We start from the raw sequence: 8,340 nt of genomic DNA on the forward strand, positions 1-8,340 counted from the left end.
ACCAGTATTCTTAGATCAACAACAAATCGCGGCCACCTGTACAGTACAGATAGCAGAGAAGCTTTTGCGCATGTCTGGAACTGTGGTTAACTCGACTTTCTGGCTACAAATGGCTTAAAGTGAAGAACAAAATTTTTCTCTCTTCAGACCACCTCAGCTGGATGCTCTCAACACAACAGCTGTGCAGTAGCGACGCCTTGTGGTTAATTTTGCATCTTGTCATTGCTGTGGCCTCGACCCTGGGATGAGGACCCCCCCCCCCCCCCCCGGCTAGTCTCACTGATGGAGGCAGGAGAGAAGGTCCAGCTCTAACACCTTTTACTTGGGATGCTGCCCCTGCCTTAACCCCTCAGTGGTGTTTGATGTGTCTGTGGGCAATAATCTCAGTCAGAGGCCCAAGACACGGAGAGTGGACACGACACCTTCCCCCTCCCCTGGGGGAGACGTCAGAAAGCAGGGGTGGGGTGGGGGAGCAGGTGGAGCTGAGGACGCCTGTGTGAGCGGGGCTTTGGGCAGCCCTTCCTGGCTGACACAGGGTGGGGGCGAGGGGCTGTGTTTCTGACTGGCGAGTCTCTTTATCAGCATCCCTGCATCAGCTCCCTGACCACGGTCTGGGGTTTGGAAATGGAGCTCCTTCTCAAAAGCAGAGTGCGGTGGGAAGACTCTTGGAGGACAGAACGTATTTTTGTTATTGTAATTGTAAAAGCAATTCTTGCCCACAGTAAAAACAGTCAGACAACACTGCAGTGAACAAAGTGAGAAGAGACACTCTTATCCAGGGCTGAGGCACACTAAAAAATAACCTTATACCTTTACCCACATAGTTACAGTGATAACCAGTGTTCTTCATCCTTTTGTATAGATCCAAATTTCCATCTGTTATTATTTGCTTTCTGCCCGAAAAACTCACTTTTTAAAAAAATGTATTCTGCTCTATTCTTTATTCTCCTTTTGATATTCCCATTACATACGTTACACCTTTTCATTTCATTTGTTTCAAGATTGTTCATCAACTGCTCACTGAAGTAGTTTCATTACTTAAAAAAAAACTTTGTCAGATAGCTCTTTTTTTTTTAACATTTTTAATTGAGTTATAGTCATTTTACAATGTTGTGTCAAATTCTAATGTAGAGCACAATTTTTCAGTTACACATGAACATACATATATTCATTGTCACAATTTTTTTCGCTGTGTGAAAAACTCGCTTTATCATTGCATGTTGTGTGGGTCTGCTGCTTCTTCTAGTTTCTGTATGTCTGAAAAAAATTTCATCTTCTTTAAAAAAATCTAGTACACTTTATTTCTGAGAGGAGTTTTAAGGGACTAGTACAGAGAATTCCCATATACCCTCCCTATCACGAAGTTTCCTCTGCCATTAACATCCTGAGTTACTGTGATACATTGTTACAACTGATGTACCAGTATTGATACACTATTTTTTGATACACTATTAATTAAAGTCCATAATTTACATTAGGCTTTACTCTTGGTGTTGTACATTCTGCGAATTACGACAATGCATATGTCATGTTCCCACCATCACGGTATCACACAAAATAGTTGCACTGCCCTAAAAACCCCCTGTGCTCTGTCTCTTCTCTTCCTGCACCCCCGTTCCTAGCAACCACTAATCTTGTTACCGTTTCTACAGTTTTGCTCTTTCCAAAATGTCACATCATACAACATGTATGGAATCATACACTATGTAGCCTTTTCAGACCGGCTTCTTTCATTTAGCAATAAGCATGTAAGTTTCCTCCACGTCTTTCTGTGTGACTGGACAGCTCACTTCTTTTTAGTGCTGAATAGCATTCCACAGTTGGGATGTACCACAGTTGTATCTAATTACCTGTTGAAGAACGTCTTAAGTGGCTTCCAATGTTTGTCAATTATGAGTAAAGCTGCTATAAACATTCGTGTGGAGATATTTGTGTGAACATTAGTTTTCAACTCCTTTGGTTAAATACCAAGGAGTGTGATTGCTGTATTTAATGATAAGACTGTTTAGCTTTGTAAGAAACTGCCAAATTGTCTTCCAAAGCTGCTGTGCCATTTTGCATTCCCACCGGCCATGCATGAGATCCCCTGTAGCTCCACATCCTTACCAGCACTTGGTGTGGTCAGTGTTTGGGGTTTCAGCATTGTGATGGGAGTGCAGTGTGTGTATCTTGTTGTTTTAGCTTCATCTCCCCGATAACAGGATGTTGAACATCTTTTCTTTGCTTACTTGCCACCTGTATGTCTCTTTTGCTGAGGCATCTATTCAGGTCTTTGGCCCAGTTTTTAATTGGGTTGTTTGGGATTTTTTTGTTGTTGAGTTTTAAGAGTTCTTTATATATTTCAGATACAAATTCTTTATCGATTATGCATTTTGTGAATATTTTCTCTCTGTCTGTGGCTTATCTGTTTATTCTTTTGATAGTGTCTTTCACAGAGGAGAAGTTTTGAATTTTAATGAACTCTATCTTACAGGTTTTTTTTCTTTCATGAATCACCTCTTTGGTGTTGTATGTAAAACATCCTTGCCCAGCCAAGGTAGCCCAGATTTTCTTCTATATTATCTTCTGGAACTTTTATGTGAAAATTGTGAGGTTTGTGTCTAGATCCATTTTTGTGTATGTGTGTGTCCAGTTGTTCCCGTATCATTTGTTGGAAAGACTATCCTTCCTCCATTGTATTGATTAGCTCCTTTGTCAAAACACAGTCAACTATATTTGTGTACGTCTTTTTCTGGAGTCTGTATTCTATTCTATTGATCTACTTGCCTAGTCTTTCATTGATACCACACTGTCTTGATTACTGTAACTTTATATTAAGTCTTGAAATCAGGGAGTGTCAGTCCTCCAACTTTGTTCTTCTCCTTCGATATTGTATTGGATACTCTGTTTTTTTGCCTTTCAACATAAACTTTAAATCAGTGTGTTGATATCCACAAAATAGCTTGCTTGGATTTTGACTGGATTGCATTGAGTCTACAGATCAAGGTGGGAGGGACTGACATTTAAATAACATTGAGGCTTCCTATCTGTGAACATGGACTATCTATTCATTCATTTGGATTTTCTTTGAGTTCTTTCATCAGTTTTGTAGTCTTTTTCATATCCATTTTTACTTTTTTGGAGTTAGATTTATAAGTGATTCTAAGTATTTCTTTTTTTTTGATGCTAATGTAAATGTTGTGTTTTTAATTTCAAATTCCAATTGTTCACTGCTGGTATATCGGAAAGTGATCGATTTTTGTATATTAACATTGTAGTCTGAAACCTTGCTACAACTGTTTATTGGCTCAGGAGGTTTTTGTTTATTTTTAATAGATTTTCGGGGTGTATTCCATGTCATCTGCAAACAAAGACAGTTTATTTCTTCCTTCCAAATCTGTATACCTTTATCCTCCTTTTCATGTCTCATTGGATTAGTACGATGCTATACTAATCTTCCAGTTCAATGTTCATCAGGAACGGCAAGAGAGAACATTCTTGCCTTATTCCCAACTTTATGGGAAAATATCTAGTTTCTCACCACTAAGTATGATGTTGGCTGTGGGGGCTTTGAGGATATTCTTTATCAAGTTGAGAAAGTTCTCTATTCCTAGTTTGCTGAGAGTCTTTATAATGAATGGATGTTGGATTTTGTCAAATGCTTTTTTGCATCTGTTGATATGATTTTAAGATTTTTCTTCTTTAGCTTATTGATGTGATGGATTACACTGATTTTTTAATTTATTGAAGTATAGCTGATTTACAATGTTGTGTCAATTTCTGGTGTACAGCATAGTGGTTCAGTTATACATATACATATATATTCTTTTTCATTATTGGTGATTAGAAGTTATTGAATATAGTTCCCTGTGCTGTACAGTAAGACCTTGCTGTTTTTCTGTTCTGTATATAGTCGTTTGTATCTGCTAACCCCAAACTCCCAATTTATCTCTCCTTCTACCTTTCTCCTTTGGTAACCATAAGTTTGTTTCCTATGTCTGTGAGTCTTTTTTGTTATGTAAATGAGTTCATTTGTGTCTTTTATTTATTTATTTATTTTTTTAGATTCCATGTATAAGTGATAGCACTGATTTTTATTTTTGAATGTGGAACTAGCTTTGCATCCCTGAAATAAACTGCACTTGGTCGTGGTGTGTAATTCTTTCTATATATTATTGGATTGGATTTGTTAATATTCTGTTGAGGGTTTTTGTGTCTATGACCATGAGAGATATTGGTGTTTACTTTCACTGTCTTGTGATGTCTTTGTCTGGTTTTTGTATTAGGGCAATTTTGGCCTCCTAGAATGAGTTAAGAAGCATTCCCTAGCTTCTGTTTCCTGGGAGAGATTAAATAATTAGTATCATTTCTTCCTCCAGTGTTAGAACTCACCAGTGAGCCCATCTGGGCCTGGTGCTTTCTGTTTGGAAGGTTATTCATTACTGATTTCTTTAATAGATGTGGGACCACTCAGATGATCTGTGTAACCTTGTGTGAGTTTGGATATTTGTGTCTTAAAGGGAATTGGTTCATTTCACCTAGATTATCACATTTGTGGGTATAGAGTTGTTCACAAAATTCTTAAATTTTTTTTTAATTTTATGGAATGTTCATATATATATATATATATATATATATATATATATATATATTATTATTATTGAAGTATAGTCAGTTTACAATGTTGTGTCAATTTCTGGTGTGCACCATAATGCTTCGGTGATACATGGGCATACGTATATTCATTTTCATATTCCTTTTCACCATAAGTTACAAGATATTGAATATAGTTCTGTGTACTACACAGTATGAACTTGTTGTTTTAAAGTTCTTTTATTGTCCTTTTAATATCCATGGGATCATATTTCATTTCTGACAGTTAATAATTTGTATCTTCTCTTTTTTTCTCGGTTGGCCTGGCTAGAGGTTTATCGATTTTATCAGTCTTTTCAGAGAACTACCTGCTGGTTTCCCTGATTTCCCCTATTGGTTTCCTATCTTCACTTGCATTGATTTCTGCCCTCACTTCTGTTATTTCTGTTCTCCTGCTCACTTGGATTTAATTTGCTCTTTGCTGTGCCACTCCCAGCTTGTTGATGGAGTGCCTGGGGCATTTTCTAGGCCTGTATTATTGTAGTGAGCCTCGTAGACACCCCCACCCCTGCTGCTGGGACTGATGCTGTGGCTGGACCGGAATCTTGTGGTTCTTACTATGACCAGAGGATGCACTGCAGCAAAACCATGAGGGAACGCTGAGGAACAAGATTCATTACTCACAGTTCCTGCAGGGTAGATGGCACACCCCACGGCCACACAGCAAGGTTGGAAGGGGAGAGGGAGAACCTGGGGCTCTGCCTTTATCAGGGTCTGAGGCGGGGGGGGTGTCTGGGGCTTCATGCTCATTACTGGCAAGCTTGCAGCATAAGGGCGGGAATTAGGATGTAGGCTGGGTCATTCAGGTGCTCAGTTTCCTAGGTCACCCAGGGTTTTCTGAAAGGGGGGCTCCACGCTGGGGGAGCAGTTCCCTGCCTGGTTGTTTTGCTAGTAGCTGTGTCACATGGCTGGTGATATGTTTATTCACGAGCAGTATCTTCTGACGTGGGTGCCTTGGTAATGAGAGCTTCGTGCCAGGCACTTACACTCTTCGCCCCTTTGTCTTTGAGAGATCTTTTCACTGGGTGTAGAGTTCTAGGTCGACAGGGTTTTCTTCCCCCTTTGAGGATTTTAAATATGTTGCTTCCCTGTCGTCTTGCTTGTGTTGTTCTCAACAGGAAATCTGCTGTCAGCCTTATTTCTATGCCTTCGTATATAATGCGTCTTTTTCCTCTGGGTATTTTGTCCTATTTTATTTTTCTCTTTATCGTTGGTTTTGAGAAATTTGACTATGTTGTGCCTTGGTGTAGTTTTCTTTATATTTCTGTGCTTGTGGTTCATTGAGTTTTATAGTTTTCATCAAATTTGGAAAAATCTCAGACTTTGTTTTGTCAAATTACTCTTTCTGTCCCAAACTGTCTTTCCTTCTTCCGGCGATACTAATTACACATGTATTAGGACACTGGGAGTTGTCCACATCTGTCATTGAGACTGTTAACTTTTTATTCTCTTTTCTCTCCATGTTTTATTTGGGTTAGTTCCTACTGCTGTGTCTTCAGTCTTTTCTTCAGCAGTGTCCAATTTGCTGCTAAAACCATCTGGTGTATTTTTAAACTGAGATATTGTAATTTTCAATTCTGGATATTTGAGTCTCTCTTCTCTGCTTAACTGTTTTCAACACTTTATATTCACTTTAACAGCCGTGTCAGTGTCTTTGTCTCCTAACACTGAGATCTACATCAGCTCTCGGGCCAGTTCCAAGTGCCCGATTTTTCTCCTCAGTGTGAGTTGTCCTTTTCTCCTCCTTTTCTCCTGATAATTTTAGATCAGATGCCAGATTTTGTGAATTTTACCTTGTTGAGGGTTGGATATTTTGCATTCTTAAAACTATTCTTGAGATTTGTTTTGGGGCACAATTAGAAGGATATAGTTTGATTCTTTCAAATCTTTTTTTTTAATCTGTTAGGTGGGGTCTGTGCAGTGCCCGGTCTGGGGCTAATTATTCTTCAATACTGAGGCAAGGACTTTCTGTGCAGTCTACCCAATGTCGCCTGAACCAGGAGGTTTTCCAGTCTGGCTGATGGGGGCCTCACCACTTCCTGCCTTGTGACTGTGAGCAGCATTACCTCTAATCCTTCCAGGTGATTCTTTCCCTGGACTTGGGTTGTTTCTTCACATACAGGTGCTGATTAGTTCTCTACAGGATACTGGAGTGGTCTCCTGCAGCTCCCAAGCTCCTGTTCAAGGTAGCTCTCTCCCCACCAGCATTCTGCCCTGTGCCCTGCAGTCTCAGTTTTATCTCCTCAGGTCAGGGCATCTTCCAGGCTCTGCTTGGGCCCCTGCTCTGCACTGCAGCCTGGAGTGGTGGGGGCGGGGGGGGGGGTGGCAATTGCAGGGCTCAGCCCATCGGTTTTGCATTTCACAGGAGTCACTGAGCTTTGCTACATAATGTCCAGTGTCCTGAGAACTGTTGCTTCACATATTTTGTCTATTTCTTTGTTGTTTCAGCAAAGAGGGCAAGTCCAACTTCTGTCACTCCATCTTGGTCAGAGATTCTTAGCAGAGTTTCAGTTTGGAATGATGAACAAAATCTGGAGATAGATGTTGGTGATGGTTGTACAACAAGGAGCATGAACTTGATGCTGCTGAACTGTATACTTAAAAATGGCTAAAATGGCAAATTTTATGTTATCTATATATTACCACACACACACACACACACACACACACACACACACACACACACACAACCCTTAAAATAAAAAGGGCCACTTGAACCAAGGGAAGTCTTAGTACAGCTCTAGGACAATGACAACAGAGCCCTAAATGTGGCTCCAACCACACGAATACTGGATACATTCCTGCCTCTGGCTCTGCACGCCTGTCCCTGTGCTGGGGACTCTTTTTCCAGATCTGTCAACCATGGGTGGCCCACAAGTCACCCAACCGAAGCCCACAGCCTTCAGTAAGGTTCCCCAATACCTGCCAGAGACACCTCACAGCTCCCCATGGTGTGCACCTCACTCCCTGGGACAAGAAATAATCCCGGCTCATCCAACTATAGGTGTGTCTGATGGCCTTTGGTGGGACACTGACATCTCTTTTACAGACAGGGAAGCTTTGACCGGACTGGCTCCTGTCAGGAAGCAGGATTAACTCAGTGAATGATATCTGTGGGGACAGGGCAGAGGGCTGCTCTGCTGTACTGACAAGGAGCAGGGCTCACTGCTGTTGACTGGGAGAGGGCACGTTGGTGGCACAGGGACCTGGCTTTGGTCTGTGCTTTGACACAGTTATGACGTGGCCCTGTTTTGTCTCCCTTTATCGCTGTGGAGCTCCCCTGCAAGATGCCCATGTCCAGCAGGAGAGCCACAGGGCCTTGTTGCGAGAGCCAGGCCAACTCCCATTGTCGGGGCTGTTCTTTTCCTCGGGGGGCACGCTAGTATCTACTTCCCAGAAATAACCTGTGTAAAGTGCTTAGGCATGACACTCTAGGGAGATGAATACCGATGGTATGTTATCTATTATGTATACTAGGCATATATGAGGAAGACCACTCAGCAGAGCCTGGGAAGGGGTGGTGGGATGGGAGGCAGGAGCCCTTTGAAGAGGCTATAGCATGGCCCAGTAGAGATGATGGAAGAAGGCTAAGGGGGGGAGGGTGTGTATGAGGGGTATCCCCTCCCAGCAGGGAGAGGGTCAAGGATGGCTCCAGGGCCTCTGCAATTTGAAACTGTCACAGGAAACCACAGGCACCCAGGTAGGAAG

This window comes from Camelus ferus, chromosome 19, assembly GCF_009834535.1.
Source record: "Camelus ferus isolate YT-003-E chromosome 19, BCGSAC_Cfer_1.0, whole genome shotgun sequence".
NCBI lineage: Eukaryota > Metazoa > Chordata > Mammalia > Artiodactyla > Camelidae > Camelus > Camelus ferus.